This window comes from Anabrus simplex, chromosome 2 (assembly GCF_040414725.1).
Source record: "Anabrus simplex isolate iqAnaSimp1 chromosome 2, ASM4041472v1, whole genome shotgun sequence".
Lineage (NCBI taxonomy): Eukaryota > Metazoa > Arthropoda > Insecta > Orthoptera > Tettigoniidae > Anabrus > Anabrus simplex.
The window spans coordinates 752,642,885-752,662,006 of record NC_090266.1 but is presented as its reverse complement, the minus strand read 5'-3'; positions in this window follow the sequence as shown (position 1 = coordinate 752,662,006).

The window sequence follows — 19,122 nt, the reverse complement described above, 5'->3', positions numbered from 1 at the left end:
GCAAAGTCGGAAATTTTAACCATCATTGGTTAATTTCGCTAGCACGGGGGATGGGTGTATGTGTCACCGTTATCATCACTTCACTCTCATCAGGACGCGAAGGTCGCCCGCGGGCGTCGAATCAAAAGACTTGCACCTGGCGAGCCGAATATGTCCTCGGACATTCCCGGCTCTAAAAGCCATACGCCATTTCCATTTCACCTACTATACATATGATTGTCATTTCCTTGCCAGTCCTCGCCTCAGTAATAAATACCCAGTCGAGACACCACCAACACAAGGGTCTACATAATGATATACACATTGCGTACACGATGATGCTGAACACGGTGTCCAAAATAAACAGCAAGAACAACAGCTGTTCTGCAGCAAATTGGATTTTTGACAAATTTATTTCAAGCCCCTAAGGGTCTATACAGCATTTACCATAAAATTGAGCACCGGGCGAGTTGGCCGTACGGTTAGAGGCACGTGGCTGTGAGCTTGCATCCGGGAGATAGTGGCTTCGAATCCCACTATCGGTAGCCCTGAAGTTGATTTTCCGTGGTTTCCCATTTTCACATCAGGCAAATGCTGGGTCTGTACATTAATTAAGGCAACGGCCGCTTCCTTCCAACTCCTAGGCATTACCTATCCCATCGTCGCAATAAGACCTATCTGTGTCGGTGCAACGTAAAGCAACTAGCAAAAAATACTACATAATAAGCCTACACAATCAAATGCCACTTACTGAACAAATAAACAACAAAGAAGCTAAAAACAAATTAATTAACATAAAATAATCGTCAAACACTGTCAAATGGCCCACGGTCAACTCCCTTCTGGAGATCCGATAGCCATGTCAATACGGAAACGGGAAGAACAAAATCAAAATGACATAAAATAAAACGACAATCATAATAAATGTATTAGAGTAATATGATCGGCAATACGGCACAGGAAGGTTAGTGACCTTACTACCTCTCCTGACTGGACTCGCAACCTTTACACATTCTATAACTCATACCATTCTCTCTCTCGACCTACGAAGGCTTGCTGAACCAGTCATTACATTGTATCACCTGCTGTGATTGTTTGCCTCATTCTCCTCGCGTTGCAATTTTATACTTGTACTATTTTCCTGTCACCGCTCGTCATTATCTAACTTCCACATCTTATCATTCAAAGTATCCAAGCCATTTAAGGTGGCTGCTATCTCACCATGAATTTACGGAAATAGTTAACCAAACCTATGAATCTAACCACTATCATTACATACATAGGAGTAGGAAACACCCTAGTAGCAATACTACAGAATTGATCGATGGAAACGCCATTGTTGTTCTTTGAGTCTTCAGTCCATAGACTGGTTTGATGGATGCTTCGATGCCGTACTATCCCGTGCTAACTTGCTCATTTCTACCTTACTACCTGATCCTACATCTGCTCTAATCTGCTTGTCATATTCATACCTTTGTCTACCCCTACCGTTCTTACAACCTACACTTCCCTCAAAAACCAACTGAACAAGTCTTGGGTGTCCTATCATTCTACCTCTCCTTCTCGTCAAATTTAGCCAAATGGACATCGTCTCACCAATTCTATTATCTCTTCATTCGTGATTCGATCTATTCATCTCACCATCAGCATTCTTCTGTACCGCAACATTTCAAAATTTTCTATTCTCTGACGTAGATATCGTCCATGTTTCACTTCCACATAATGCAACGCTCCAGATGAAAGTCTTCAAAAACATCTTTCTAATTCCTGTATTAATGTTCGAAGTCAGCAAATATATTTTCTTAACGAAGGTCTTCATTGCTTGTGCTAATCTGCATTTTATGTCCTCCTTACATCTTCCAACATTAGTTATTTTACTAACCGAGTAACAATATTCACCTACTTCCTTTAAGACTTCATTTCCTTATGTACGAGTAATATTTCCTCCATCACCTGACTTCGTTAAACTGCAATATATTACTTTCGTTTTGTACTTACTTATTTTCACCTTGTACCCCTTCCCCAAGACTCTGTCCACACCATTCAGCAATTTCTCCGGATCTTCAGCAGTATCAGATAAAATAGCAATATCATCGGCAAATCTGAGGGTTTTGATTTCCTCTTCTTGGATTGTGATTCCCTTCCCAAATCCCTCTTTGATTTGCTTTACCACTGTGCTATCTAAACAATGAGAAGAAGGAGGGGGGCAGGGTGCATTATCAAATGCCTTTTCTAGATATAATAATGCCATGTACGTGGGCTTGTCCTTCCTTATTCGATCCGCTAAGATAAGAAATAAAATCAGGATTGCTTCACGTGTTCCTACATCTCTTCTGAAGACAAATTGATCTCCTCCCAAATCAGTTTCTACTTGTCTTTCCTTTCTTCTGAAAATATTGCGGGTTAAAAATTTTCTGACCTAGGATACTCGCTCGACTAAAGATGAGGTAGTTTTCACACTTGCCATCACCGACTTTCTTGGGAATAAGTATAACAACATTCTGCCAAAAATGGACTGGAACTTCTGCTGTATCATATATCTTACACAATAAATGGAATAACCTTGCAATGCTGGTTTCACCCAAGATAGTAAGTAATTCAGATGGAATGTCATCAATTCCAGGTGCCTTGTTCCTATTTAGGTCTCTAAAAGCTCTGTCGAGTTATGATCTCATAATTGGGTCACCCACTTTATCAGCATCAACAGCCGCTTCCTGTTGCAGAAATGTATCATCTACGTCTTTACCTTGATACAACTGTTGGATATGTTCTTGCCATTCTTCTGCCTTGTCTTCATTCCCTACAAGTGGTTTTCCATCTGACCTCCTAATATTGATGTGCCTAGTTTTCCTTTCTGCGGAGTTTTCACTAATTTTCCTGTATGCAGTCCGTACAACATTCAACATTATTGCACTTCTCTTTCAACCATTCTTCCTTATCTGACCTGCACTTTATATCTACTTCATTCTTTAATCACCTGTATTCCCTTCTGCCCTTCTCATTTTCTGCATTCTTCTATTTTCGTCATTCATCTATCAGGTCTAACATCCCTGGGGTACCCGCTGATTCTTAGTTGACCTTTCCTTTCTTCCTAATCTTTCTTCAGCAGCCCTACTCACCTCGTCCTTCAGGACTAACCATTCTTCCTCCATTGTGTTTCCTTCCGCATTTTCATTGAGTCATTGTGCAACTTTTCCCCTGAAACCATCGTTGGCACTATTTTCTTTCAAATTGTCAAGGTACCATTTCCTTGCACCCCTCCCTTTCATTAATTTCATAAATTTTAGATGGCATTTCATGACCGACAAGTTGTAGTACCTGTCCACGTCTGCATCTGGAAAAGTCTTACAATCAAGCACCTAGTTTCCGAATCTCTGCCTAATGATAATGAAGTCTATTTCATGCATTCCTGTGTCTTCAGGTCTCATCCACGTATACAGCCGTCGTTTTCGGCGTTTGAACCAATTATAAGTAAGGATTAAATTATGACCGGTGCAGAATTCAACCAGCCGACTTCCTCTTTCATTCCTTTGCACAATCTGGTTTCACCTAATGCATTATCCTCTCTTCCTTGGCCTACCACTGCATTCCAGTCTCCCGTCAATATGAGATTCTTGTCACATTTTACATATTGTATTAATTCTTCTATCTGTTCATACATTCTTTCGATTTCTTCACCATCCGCTGAACTATAAGGCGTACAAACCTGCACTACTTGGTGGACATTTGCTTAGTGTCTAACATGATTATAATAATAATTTCAATATGCTGGTCGTAGAAGCTTACCAGGTGGCCAGTTTTCTTATGCATTAATAAACCAACTCCTGCATTTCCCCTGTTTGATTTTGTGTTGATAATTCTGTAGTCGACTGAACAAAAATCCTGCTCGTCCTGCCAACGTACTTCACTTATACAACTACATCTAACTTCAGTCTATCCATCTCCCTTTCCGGATTATCTAACATATCACACCGATTTAATCTTCTAATATTCCACGCTCCGACTCCCAGAATGTCAGTATCCGTATTCCTCACGAATGCCCCCTCTCGTGTACTCCCATCCGGAGATCCGAATGGGGGACTATTTTACCATCGGAATATTTTACTGAGAGGAAGCCATCATCAGTACATCATTCATACAGAGAGAGAGCCGCATGTCGTCAGGAGTTATTACCGCTGTACCTTCCGATTGCTTTCAGTCGTGTAGCACTATCAACAACGCTAAGCCATGTTGAGTAGTCTTACAAGGCCATATCAGTCAATCAATCATCTGGGCTGTCGCCCTTTCAACTTCCAAAAGGCAGCTACACCCCTGTTGATGAACCGTTCGTTAGTCTGGTCGCTCGACAGATACCTATCCAATATGGTTACACTTGCGGTTCTGTTATAATATGCTTCATTGGGGCCCGCAAGTCTCGCCACTGTGGCAAAGTCACATGGTTCGCAGGGGAGGGGAAGCACCATTGCTAGACACAATACATTGGAGAAATTACACTTGTGGATGAGAGAAACTAACTTTGGAAGGTGTGAGAGTTAGACCAGACTTACGAAGATTTAATTGATTTTGATCAGATTTGTTTAAAAAACTGTCCATTTATCACAAAGCCATAAATGTTCTGATATACAAATGTATTTTTTTCATGGAAGAGAATGCTGTATAACGAGCGAGATAGCACTGCTGGGCCAGTGGATTACCAAAGGGGACTGTGTTCGACGGCGAAAGCAGTGATGGGTCTGGACTCTTCAGCATGTGAACTTCGTTGACATGCCTGGTTCAAATCCAGGGTTGTGAAGACCTTAGCATTAGCAAATTAGGAGATTGAAGAATTATATTTCATTTAATGTATAGCAGATGTGACCTTATATTTGGGAGATAGTGGGCTCGATTTCCACTGTCGGCAGCCCTGAAGAACGTTTTCTGGGTTTTCCCATTTTCACACCAGGCAAATGGTGAGGTTGTAGCTGAATTTAGGCCATGAGTGCTTCCTTCCCACTGCTAGCAATTTACCATTCCATCGTCGCCATAGGATCTATCTGTGTCGGTACGACGTAAAACAAATTGTAAATTATCGCAGTCAAAAAAAGGCCTAAATCCTCCTTAAAGTTTAAGAGCAAAAAAGAAAAAATAGGAGAAGAATAGGATGACGTAGAAGGGCGGATCATTAAGTATTTCATCACTGATGGCCTTAAGTGCCTTCACCTTACGTACGGCTAAGGGATATGGAGAAGAGCATTAAAGTACTTTACCGTAACCTCAGTCATATAGGTACTGAAATATATTTGTGGCACCCATTTGATCAGTGAAATTTTTCATAAGGATCCTTAAGTTTAATAATAATAATAATAATAATAATAATAATAATATAATATTGACCGAGCTCGATAGCTGCAGTCGCTTAAGTGCGGCCAGTATCCAGTATTCGGGAGATAGTGGGTTCAAATCCCACTGTCAGTAGCCCTGAAGATGGTTTTCCTTGGTTTCCCATATTCACACCAGGCAAATGCTGGGGCTGTACCTTAATTAAGGTCACGTCCGCTTCCTTCCCACTTCATAGCCCTTTCCTGTCCCGTCGTCGCCATAAGATCTGTCTGTGTCAGTGGGACGTAAAACAAATTGTAAGAACGTCCCACTAACTGCTTCTTTACGGTTTTCGGAGACGCCGAGGTGCCGGAAGTTAGTCCCGCAGGATTTCTTTAACGTGCCAGTGAATGTACCGACACGAGACTAACATATTTGAGCACTTTCAAATACCACCGGACTGAGCCAGGATCGAGCCTGCCATGTTGGGGTTTGAAGGCCAGCGCCTCAAACGTCTGCGCCACTCAGTCTGGCCCTTGAGTTTAATAGCTTGCACTGCAGGAAGATGATAGAACCTAAATCCACAGGGGTCAACATCGCCATCCTGAATGGCATTACAATGCTTAGCTGAAGAAATAGAAATGCGTACAAAAACTGATCAATATCTTAGCAAATTTAAAATATCATGAATTCTTCCGAAAATCGAATACAAGACCAGAGTGATCAATGAAGTTAACACCTAAAATAAGTGAACATGACAAGTCTCTGGAGACTATGACAGCGAACTTCCATGTAAAATGAGAAATAAGAATCTGAACTTTATGTGAAATCACAATGTTCAAACGATCAGAGTTAGCAGTGTGACACGAGGCAGACTCAAAGGGAGGGAAGTTACATATAGACTCCACAGTGCGATACCACAGCTTGCTCATTAGCGACACACAACTGTATAACAACGCACAAGCAGGTTCGTTATTAATCTCAATACACAGGTAAGGCAAACTACTGTACTTTGTCGAACAGTAGAAATACCATCTGACTGAGCAGAAAATTGAACATCAGTATTGTTTGAAGAAGATAGTGCATTGCAAGTAGCATTAATTGGCTTATTAATATTGGAAGCTGTACATGAAGGTAATAGTCGCTTACAAACAATAGGAGCAAGTCGCTCAGGACCAGAAAAATTAGACTGACCACGAGGAAAGTTATGTTTCAAGTTTTTATCTGAACCTCGCTGAAAACATTCCTTACGGTACAGTATTTTCAGAATGATGAATAAAATTTCCAGAAGGTTTCTGATGATTAGATACTTCATTAGTAGAATTACGAGTAAAATTACTTGAAAAAATCTGGCGTTTAGGTACAACGTTACTGAGAGAAAAATTACCTGGTGATCTATTCTTTAGACAGTTACTTTTGAGGTAGTCCTAAGCATCACATGAGAAGTAAGAGGTTTGTAAGAAGAATAAGCATGTAACGACGAGACAAGTTTAGGAGGAGCATTGCGTGCAACTCGAAGTTGGTCTGCATACTTAACACCTTGTGCGGAAACAGCAATAAGCACATTAAAGTACAATAGAGGAAGTAGTCTTGTAAAAAATTATAGATAATAGCGATACTTAGATGACGGGCCCTTGGTAATGCTAGTTAAAATCTGGTATTCATTATATCCAGGTAAAAGGCCCCTAACACAACATTTGAATTATTGAATATATTATTAAGATCCTCGTCTGAATGTTGTACCCGAAAGCAATATATCGTTGAATAAGTGATGATAATGCACGAGAAGGAAAAATAAAATTAACAACATTTGAAATATATCAATAGCCCAGTTTTAAGTAATTGCCTTGATTACCTTGTCAGAAAAACATCTGGCATGTATTATTTGAAACAGCTGACAAGTTTGGGGTAAAATACAAAAGCATGATATTTGCATTCAACCAAGAAACGCAAAACTGAAATCACATCCTCAATAAATTTAGCAGAAAATTTACTGGTGGACGTTTATATATTATATAATAAAAGGAGCAAGTGATTAAAATTTATTGAAATACAGGGGGTGGTAAAATCTGGCCTGAAGTAGCCCTAGAAATCACGTTATTACTAGTGGTGCTTTCTATAACAACAGCAGTAGATGAAGTAGGCTACTTAAATCAAATCAAAATTTCTTTATTTGCAAATGAGGCGACTACCTTGGTGGCAAATGGTACACTAAAATACATTATTGTCAAGCACAAAATTTTAAATTAACAAGGGATGAAGATATTCTCCTAGAATATAATATTATACAATTTACACAAACAAATTTTTCTATTAAACACAAGCTCATCTTTAATAAATCTATATTGTTTACAAAATTCTACTTATAATATCTCCTGTAGTTACAAACATAGTAAACTCATAGAAAGTATGTGGGATTACTTCAAATAATACTAATTAACTGGCATAAGATTAAAATTTACATTGCATTTATTTATTTATTTATTCTTTTCCGATTTTGGAACCTCAGTAGCATAACGACCTTCTGAGTCTTAACCGGAGCCCCTTTTGCCACTGCTTTTCAGAGTTCCTGAAGGGTCTTCATAGCTATCGTAGCTGTCCCAAGGCCCTCGAAATCCCCACTGTACTTCAACCCTACAGGCAGTCCCCTACTTCGGCTGTCCTATCTCCATAGACCGGTGGATGGAATTAAATTATTCAAACACGCTTTTATTTACAATAACCTGCACTGATTGAATGCCCTCTTAATTTCATTTATTTTCTCTGTTGCTGTTTATTCTCTTCTTGAATATCTGTACAGATTTTGGAAAAGGTTCAAACACTACCCCTGGTAAACTGTTCCACTCCTTCACGCCCTTCCCAATGAATGAAAATTTACCCCAATCGCTTCTGCTAAATGTCCTTCTAATTTTGTACTTGTGGTCAGTCCTGCCGATATAATTTTTTCCAACTGAAGCCTCTCACGGATCCCCCTCCGTGCTTCTTCTCCTGTATAATCTCTATATAATCCTATAAGTCTAGTTCTCTCCCTTCTCTTACTTAAAGTTACCCACCCAAGTTCCTCTAACATTTCTGATACACTGCTTTTTCTCCTGAAGTCCCCTGTTACAAATCGTGCTGCTTTCCTCTGCTTACTATCTATATATTTTATTAGGTATTCTTGGCGAGGATCCCAAACACTGTTTGGAAATTCCAATAATGGACGAACCATATTTAAGTAACTTTTCTATTTTAATTCTTTGTTGCATCCCATAACTCTTTATAGGTCTTTGGGATTTTATCTTCCCACCTCGTATATACGTAACGGTTTTAGGGAGATTATCTTCCCGGCTATTTCAGAACATGCAGTTCCACTTGCTAGTGTAAGAGGGCTACACAGTTTCATTTCAGACTTAATAACCTGATCGCTACTGTGACCTAGATCACTAGGTGGGAAGTATATATCCCAGTGGTTCCTATCGCGCGTGCAGTGGCAGTCCCATTGTGTCGAGCTGCAGTGAAACGGTATTTGTAGGAAGAAGGTGTGGAATACTGAAGACAGAAGATTTCCAAAGGTTAGTATATACTGCGGAAATGCAGTTTATCATGATTTATTCAAGGAGAAAATCTGTTTGTGCCACAGATATAATAATGATCCGTCCGTTGTGTCATTCAGAATACTAATAACAGAATTAATGGTAATTTCATAGTTTCTCTGCAACCTTGTAAGATGCTATTTCAAAATTATTTATATATTTTTCAAACTTACTACAATTCTATATTCTAAAACTGTTTTAAGTTTGCCCTTATGACGATAGACAAAGATGTTATAGTCACTTGCACTTAGTCACTACTTGGGTTTTATGTAAGATCTAGGCCTAATTTTGGTTTTGACTGTATTTATGCTATTTAGTCTTCCTAATAAGTGGCTTCAAATCATAAACATTGGTAAAGCTTGTTTCATCTAATAGTAGCTTGGTAATAATAATAATAATAATAATAATAATAATAATAATAATAATAATAATAATAATAATAATAATAATAATAATAATAATAATAATAATAATAATAATAATAATAATTTAATACAGTATTATGCTGGAATTACGTAGGTTGATTACTACCGCTCTGAACATGGAAGCAAAGATTGAAGTCTGGCTGGATGAAATATCCGAAGAACAAGCTCTGGACTCGGAGGAAGGTGGGGAATCTGATGGTGAAGACCTTGTCCAGTACTATGGTAAGCAAAAACAATGGTCAACCCACACAACCTATTATATTTGGAAATCCTATGCATAGTGTCTTATAGGTTCATGTTTTTTTTTGGCAGGTCAAGAAGTCTAGAAGATGGTGGCCCAAGATTTTTTATTACTTCCTGGACAGTATGATTGTCAGTTCATACATAGTGTACAAAGCGGAAATGAAAGAGAAGAAAACAAAAGGTACGTCACACCTGAAGCTTAGGTCACAACTAGTAAGTAAACTGATGCGGTCATTTTCGAGCAAGATGCGCCCTGGTTATTCCCCAGCGAACGGGCGTGGACGGTGGACAAACGGATCTGTTGGGCAAGCAACGATCGAAAATACGGTGAGATTATCAGATATCGGCAGCCTGAGCTAATAAAAACATATCGTCGCTGTGCACAATGTAGTACTGAGCAGAAGGAGAAACGCAGTAACATGAAATGTAATGCTGCGTTATGTAAATCATGCTTTGAACCATTTCACAAATCACAGACAGTGTTTTCAAAGTTTTCTACATCCTAACTAAATTAAATGTGAGAGATTTCATTATCATTTATTATTCCATAGGCCATGTAGTATGCTATGTTATTGTATTATGTTGATGTCACTAAAGTAATTAATACGTAATTATCATAAATATTTTTAAGTGGGAAATTATTATCCCACTGCCCACCCACAAACATTACCTATCTGGAACGGTCAATGGGATAATAATTTCCCACCCCATATTTTATGAAATAAGGTGTAAATCAATAAACTAGTTGTACATCCCTTGTCATACATATATTTCAAGTGCAAATTAACCATAAAATTTATGTTTTAATACCCCAGTCTTTTGCCCTATAAAGGGTTAAGTAGCCTCATTATGACATGCAACGATCTGTATGCTTTCCCAACAATGTTATCAACATGACACTTCCAGTGTAAATTACTTTCGAATCTCACACCTAAGTATTTGCACTTGCCATCTTCCAAAATATATTTAAATTCAGTTTTAAAGCTCCTATTTGTAAATGTTTTAACAGTTGATTTGCCTCCATTAACCTTCATATTATTTTCTTCAACCCATTGTTGGATACTCTCAAGGTCCCTTTGTAATTCTGAACAATCCTCAATGTTATTTATTTCCCTATAAACAATTATATCATCTGCATACAATCGTATTTTTGATGTTACATTGTTCCCTAAATCATTTACGTATATTAAGAAAAGTAACGGACCGGTTATAGTACCCTGTGCAATTCCCTTCCAAACTTTATCTTCCTGCGATACGATATTTCCTTCTTTGACTTTCTGAACCCTTGAATTTAGAAATGTTCTTATCCAACGTATAACCGTTACGTCCAATCCTATTCCCTCCAATTCCTTTAATAATATTCCATGTTCCACTCTATCAAAGGCTTTGGAAATATCTATGGCTATGCAATCTAACTGGCCTCCTGAAACCAACTGATCTGATATGTCCTGCTGAAATCCCACCAGTTGTGCCTCACAAGAAAATTTCTTTCTAAATCCATACTGGCTCCTCATGAACCAATTTTTATCATCACATATTCCTCTGATGCACTTTACTATTAAACTCTCCAGTATTTTACAAACTATATTGGTCAGGCTGATTTGTCCGTAGTTCTCAGGTTTCCTATTATCACCCTTCCTTTATAAATTGGTATTGATATAGATTTCTTCCATTCCTTTGGTATTGAACTATTATTTATGACATTTTAAAAGAGACATTTTAAATAAGGCACTATGTACCACCCCATTATCTTTAATACCTCTCCAGTAATTTGATAACTTCCTGCTGCTTTTCCTTGCTGAAGCAGTTGGATTTGTCTGAAAATGTCTTAATTTGTGAATGAGAAGCTTCATGTTTCCCTATGTCTCTCTCCCTCTCTATTTTCGGTTTCGGTTTCCAGCTCCTGAAAATATTCTACTGAATCTCTGAATTCCCTACTAAATAGATTTGCTTTCTCAGTATCTGTTAAATACTGTTCACCCTCTTCTCCCACCATTGTGGGAATCTGGATTCCTTTTCCTTCTTGGTTCCTAATATATGAATACAGCGTTTTCCATTTCCCTTTGTGGTCATTACCCTCTTGAAGTATGCCATTCATATAATTCTCTGTTGCTTCCTTTTTCACTCTACTCAGTTCCCTCATTAGCTGTTTTCTAGTTTCTCTACTCTCCCTACCCTCTTTGATTTTCCTGTTTTACTATTCTACATTTTCATTTTAATTTTATTTCCCTTGTATAATAAACAGGGTCTGAGGCCATTGTACCCTTCCTAACAGGTACAAATCTCTTCTCTCCTTCCCAAATGATTCCTTTTAATTTAGCTCAATGTGTATCCACCTTACTCCCTTCACTTATCCAACAACTGAATTGTGATTTAAGGTAAGTCCCAAATTCATCAACTTCAGTTTTTCTGAACAATTTCTTGTCTTGTGTGACCCTCTTATTATCCCTTTTTGGTACTAGTCCTACATCTATTATTACAGCCTAATGGTCACCTGTGCCTTTGCTGGCGGGACCTAGTGTTTACAGTGCACTATGTCTTTTGGTATGGGCTAGAGCAATTTTGTTACTTTCGTTGATCTGTCTCACCTTTATCCTTGGCTTTGACAATATGAAAGTGACTGAGGTATGAGTGATGCTAGTAATGCCATTCCTTCTGCAGCCAGTCCCTGCTATGAATGGTGTGAAAATATTGCTCATAGGGTCACTTGGTGCATGCATTTCAGTGGGCTTGGCAGACTGATTTGTAATAGCAACTTCTGGCTCGGTGAGGAAAGCAACGGGAAACTACCTCACTCCTCATTTTCCTAGTACGCCTCTTCAGTGATGCCTAGGCTATCTATGACAACTGATGGCGGAACTGTTGAGGACCCAACCAGCCTTCGGGCTGAGGACTAAACATACATATGGTCATCTATTCCTTCAATCACCTCAGTTTTATCAACAATTTCCCATGGTTTAACCAAGAGTACATCTAGCAAGTTATTGAGACGAGTTGGTTCTTGTACTACTTGTGTAAATCCTCCCTCCCAAATTAACTTTTTTGCCAGTTTCTGTTCATGGGCTTCACATGAAGCTCCATTCCATTCAACTTCAGGCAAGTTTAGATCTCCCCCAATTATTACCATATTATTGCTTTTATGACTATAATCTATTTTTTTTTCAAATATTTCCATGTCTCTTTCCTCTCTTCCAGGCCTATATGTTCCTATAATTCCCACTTTCTTCATATTATCACAAACTAATTTTATCCCTAATATTTCGTCCCTTTCATCGGTAAACCATTCATGTGAACAATAAGTTTCCTTCGCCAGAATAAACGCACCCCCTCTCATTTTATATCCTCGCTTTCTACGATAAACTGTATACCCTTCTGGAAATACTTCTCTTTTACCTTCCCGTTCTATAAACCACGACTCCACTCCTATCACCACATCATTCTCATAAGATTCCGTCAATGTACCGAATTTTAATTGTTTATTTACTACACTCCAACAGTTTACAAAGAACAATCTGAGAACCCCTTCCTCCCTAAAACTTGACTGTTGCAATTGAGTGACTTGAAATTCCTTACTTTCCTGAGTTTCATTTTCTAGTTGACTGAGCCAGCTTGAAGTACAACTGGCTCTTTCTACCAGTTTTCCTGATTAGTATTATAACTCAGGGGAGTTGCCTTTTTTAACAGTACATATCTTATGATTAATAAAATCCAGAACAATGTTTGCAATTTTTCGTTTACCTGAATTGTTTAGATGAAGGCCATGCTTTGTATAACAGTGTCTCTCGAAACTGCTACATTCAATTACCTGAGTATTACGAAAATGTTTACAAACTTTAACCATTAACCATTAACTTTGTCCACCTCAATGTTTATACACGAGTCTCTACTCAAATCATGCCTGTGGGGCACGTTCACTACAAAGATGTTAGTGTGAGTCAGCTTTAATTTGAGAAATGCCATTCTTAGCGTCGTTGTGAGGTACGTCGTTCGTCTCGCCGATGATTTCTTGCTGCCTGCTCCGTGTCTTTCAGTACCTTCTTGTTTGGAGCCCCAGCACAGATGACGGCCGATGCTGCAATATCTTTATTGTTCATTTCATTCGCAATTCCCCTCGCCTGGCTACTACCACATATAAGATTGTTCGACACTTTCGCTGGTGTACTGTGTGGGATTTTAGGCCTAACTTTGCCACGTCTCTTAAAGGAGTTTGTGCTATACGTTTGACTGCTTCCCATACGGATAAGTCCTTGCGTATCGCTTATTTCCCTCAGGGCTGAAAATCTATTTTTGGTATCAATTACAAAGTTATCCTTATTTAACTGTACACTTTTCCTCCTAGAACCCGAAGCAACTTGGCACCATGCGCTAGAATTCATGGAGCCACCTGTGTTCTGAGTGTTTACCGATACTTTCGATTCCAGTAAACGTACCTTCTCCTTTAAGATCTCATTCTCCGCTTTTAATTCTTGTAAATCCTGTTGCAATAAAGAGAGAATTACATGTACATTATCATTAACATCCTCCAAGGAATGAGACGCCAGCGATTTGTTGACTGTTGTAGGCCTAGGTTTGTTGCCGCTATTCAAATAGCACTCGCCACAGCACACACAGGTCAAAGTATCTTCATTTTTAGCAAAACCAGCACTATATATACACTCAAAATGGTACTAAATTAAACACTTTTCACACTGGATACCATTCTTTACTCGCTTCTTGTTTACACCACACTTATTTCCGATTATTTCGCAAGAGAACTGGGAGCTATCTTCACTTATATCCTAAGCTGACGCCATCTTAAACTGAAACTTATATGTTCGTCAATGAATTGGTTCTGAACACGAACAACTGATCGCTGACTTCTTTCACTCAAGGCAGTCATCTTGACCAAAAAAGTGTTAACAGTCTTGAAAAGACTGGAAAGTAGCACAGTTTTCTCCCGAGAGACGTAAGGACAACAGATCCTCGACACGACACGCTTAGTGTGAAATGCGGGCATTAAAACTATCAATCTGTCTAACAGATGGCTTCAAAAAACTGAAACTCAGAGATAACGACACGCGTAGTGTGAAAAGTGGGCATTAAAACTATCAATCTGTCTAACAGATGGCTTCAAGAAACTGAAACTCAGAGATAACGACACGCGTAGTGTGAAATGCGGGCATTAAAACTATCAATCTGTCTAACAGATGGCTTCAAAAAACTGAAACTCAGAGATAACGACACGCGTAGTGTGAAAAGTGGGCATTAAAACTATCAATCTGTCTAACAGATGGCTTCAAGAAACTGAAACTCAGAGATAACGACACGCGTAGTGTGAAATGCGGGCATTAAAACTATCAATCTGTCTAACAGATGGCTTCAAAAAACTGAAACTCAGAGATAACGACACGCGTAGTGTGAAAAGTGGGCATTAAAACTATCAATCTGTCTAACAGATGGCTTCAAGAAACTTAAACTCAGAGATAACGATCAATACTGTACATAACGGCTCGCCCAACGCGTCCTTATTCAACTACTGGACGACCAGATGTTGCTCAATGCAGTTCAGTAATATATACAGATCACCGGGAATCGAACCAGAAGAATTAAGATTCCTTGTCTTCATTTCGTTGGCAAGCTCCTCCTAACGGAGATGGGAGATCGCTGGAAAAGCACGAGTCGTCATAAGCAAAAAGAAACAAATTAGGGATTAGCCGAGTGAAAGTGAAAATCCACAGCTTGTTTCCAGTTATTCGACCGGGTCAGGAATGGAATGAATGAAGCACCCATCTAGCGGCGAGGATAGGAAACGTGCCGGCTGAAGAAGACTGTTGCGCTCCTCTGGGGATTAGCTCGTTCATTACAGCTATACATCACCCTCGTTTTCCCTCCTCAGGAGAGAAGTGGTGGTGTCACATTAAAGAAACGAAAAGGGAAGTTTAAGAAGAAGATAACTCATTTCAAAAGGGTTGTAGATATGCATAGGATATTGATTGCAGCTGCGAAGGCTTAACACAACGAAACTGAGAAATTTTACAAAATAATATTTATTTATAAGAAGAATGATTGAGAGACGTACAAAATGGAAGGGACTTAAAATAAATTAAAATGTTCGTAGTTAAATCGTTAAATTAAGAAATTCATAAGATATATGCAAGTGCATGTAAACACATATGAGCCCTCTCTGCCTTCATAACTTGCACAACTTCGGAGGGCTAAAAATAAGGACAGAAATGCAAACAAATATTCTCCAAGTGAGAATGCTGAAATACAGAAAACAATCCAGACATTATATTTAATTATTGAAAGCTGAAATCTACCGAGGTCATGGATGTCTTAAAGACAGAACGACCTATTATTTTAAAAAACAAAGAAATTAAATTAATGCAAGCCGGAAAGCGGGCAGAAGCCCGATCACCTACTTTGGAATAGAAGATTCCATTACACCACGGGCTAATCTCATATCTACCAGAGCAAGTAAACATGAAAAGGTACAGTTATGTTTGGAGTTAAAAATAAAATGCCTACTTGTTCTACAGTATATAAAGTCTGATAGCTTGTTACAAAGCGAGGTACCATAACAGGAAATACCTGCATCGAGGGCTAGCTTAACGAACATCGTTCGTAGAGTTGTGTGCGATACCCTAGTTAGAGTCAGGTGCAGAGAGAGGTTCTTCTTAAAGGGCATACGAGCAACTAAGTTTAAATATCTCTTTATTTTCAAAATAAAGTTCAAGACTAATTTAATATCACTTAATACATTAGATCTTCTGCTACAGTTGGGCACGAACTCTCCAGTACTCGTTCACCACATTACCATGAAGTTCCATTTACCAATCTTCATTCGTCACGTGCACTATGCAGTTCCATTCACCAGCCTCCATTTACCATGGGCACAAAGAAGTTCTATTTACCAAACTCCATTCCAGAAGACCCACTCATAATGCCCTAGGAATGTCCCTCGACGGAATGAAGATGCACTCAACACACTCATCACTCATCACACGAAATTCATATGAATATATCACCAACCTACTGTGTGCAGTCTGTGGTTTAATACGGATTGTATACTTCGACGAATAATTATTCGTTTCACTGCATCCTGTTTAAAGTTTATGTAAGTTGCGCTTGACGAAAATCATTTAACGATTCATAATTTACACGAGTGGGAAGAGGATTTGACAGGTCTTTTTAATATTATTATATCTTTTTTCCCTCATACTTGTGTGGTCTCGGCTGTGAACTTTGCTGCACATGTAGCTTTGGTCCTGTTATACAGCCGGATGTTCTTCCCGAAACAAACCCTATGGAGAGAAATATATCCACTATTGCGTGTTTCTGTGGTGGTTGGCAGTGTGTTATGTTGTCTGGATGTGAAGAGGAGAGTGTTGGAACAAACACAATGACCTAGTCCCCGAGCCAGAAGAAGTAATCAGAAACAATTAAATTCCCGACACGGCCGGGAGTACTGTATTTTGTATTTTGGTGCAGAAGAAAAACACTAGCCTTTAAATGTTTAATTCGTGTATTTAGGATAATTATACAAGTCTTTAAATACAGTATAACTGTACCGAGCACAAATAGCTGCAGTCACTTACGTGTGGCCAGTATACAGTATCCGGGAGAAAGTGGATTCGAACCCCACTGTAGGCAGCCCTGAAGATGGTTTTCCGTAGATTCCCATTTTCACACCAGGCAAATGCTGGGGCTGTACCTTAATTAACGCCACGGCCGCTTCTTTCCCGCTCCTAGCTCTTTCCCTTCCCATCGTCGCCATGAGACCTATCTGTGTCGGTGCGACGTATAGCAATTTGTAAATATATATAATTGCTGGTAAAGTTCTATCAGTAGCACTATTCAAAATAAAAGTCTTTAAACACTGTCTTATAAATTATTGAGACACGAGTGTTGTATGTTTGACAAAAATGTAAGTCCACAGATTTTATAATCTTCTTTCGCAGGTCGCACAACTGATTTCTCGCTCGCTAAGTAGTTGTGCTAACAGCTGTCTCGTGGAGAGCCTCACCCCAGCGACCTGACTGAGAAGTGAGAGTTTAATGTGCTTGGTATGACGAGAAAAGTTTCTATTCCCTTCCCGAAGAGGGAGGTGCGGGCCACCCAACTTGGTATGATTTTGGCTCGCTTCACATAGCGAGGCAGCGTGTGGCTTAGGCCACGTTCTTATAGCATCAGCCGTTGTTTCTAATAAATTACAAGATATAATACTATTATGATTAGATTTCCATATAGTTATTTCGTGTGTATTGTATTAATATGCTTGTTAAACAGTACAATTTTTATTTTATTGCATTTTGAATAGAGTTAGCGTTGAGTGACGTGGGGCCTGACGTAAGCCGGAAGTTAGGTGACATAAGTTAGCTCTTCCATGCTGGAGCTGTCCTGGCTGTTACACATGTAATTGCTGAAAATCCTGCGCGTTTTAGCTTAAATAATTGCTGTATCGGTGTCACTGGTACAGCATGGAAACGACACTTCAAACGCCGAAAACGTAATGATGGAGGTCTGTAAATTTGTGAGTAACCTTAAGGAAAATACATTGAATGTCTAAAAAGAAAATGGGAAGGTGTACTTCCCAAACATACCCCAAATCGTCTAGAGCTGCCAGAGGAGCGGAGCTTGAGGGCAACATGTCTGTCTCGAAATAGAATGACATCAGAAGAGAAGCCAATCCAGAGAAAGCAAGCCGCAACAAGCTTCGTTACTTAACGCTTGACAAGAGAAAAGCGGTTGGTGGAGAACCAATAACTGTTCAGGAATTAGTCAGACCATCTCCAACACCACACAGAAATTAGCTAGAAGTATTGATTTTCTAGGAATATAGTATTTATTCTTGAGTGAAATGATGACACGTGGCCTCCCAACCAACCCGCAAATAATGACACTTGCGCTTAAGAAGAACACACGGAATGTGCAGCACGTTACACAAATACAACCTCTCTGGGCATCTTTAATAATGACATTAACAGTGTTTCACCCAAATGCGACATCGGGGTCATTAGCTGCATTGTTACACCTTTCTAAGAGTCTGGCAGCCAGTGCGGCGTCGAGATACCACTGGAGGCCTCCTCTGAAGGAGATTGAAAAAAGCAAAGGGAGCCATACTCATATAAAATTCGCTATCTGCGAAGCTGAATTATGTTTCCTTCCCGGAACTTAAATTTTTATAGACTACTAACGTTCGGATCCGTTGCGAATTCACCGCTATCCCCCTTCAATGAGATTCGTGTATTTTGACTCCCACGAGTAGTTTATTATTTGGTTATTGAAGTCCCATTCCACCAAAATTATCATATAATAATAAAGAGGAAAGAAACTGAAAATTTTCTGAAGTTTACACATTAACAACCAAACGATGACACCTTTTTGTCATTTCCAGATTCCATTGGCCATTTATACTGTATTTGCACAAATGGTGTTGGTGTTGCTAGCATACTTAGTTGGGCCAGTAACCACAGTATCTTTATTAGAATAAAATGTTTAACCCTTACATTGATTTAAAGAGCAGTAATACGCCGAATTTTATATGTAATTGCCTGATATCCCCTCAGAGAAGTGATCTTGAAAGTAATTGATTTGCCTTACTTCTTCCACCATAGACACAA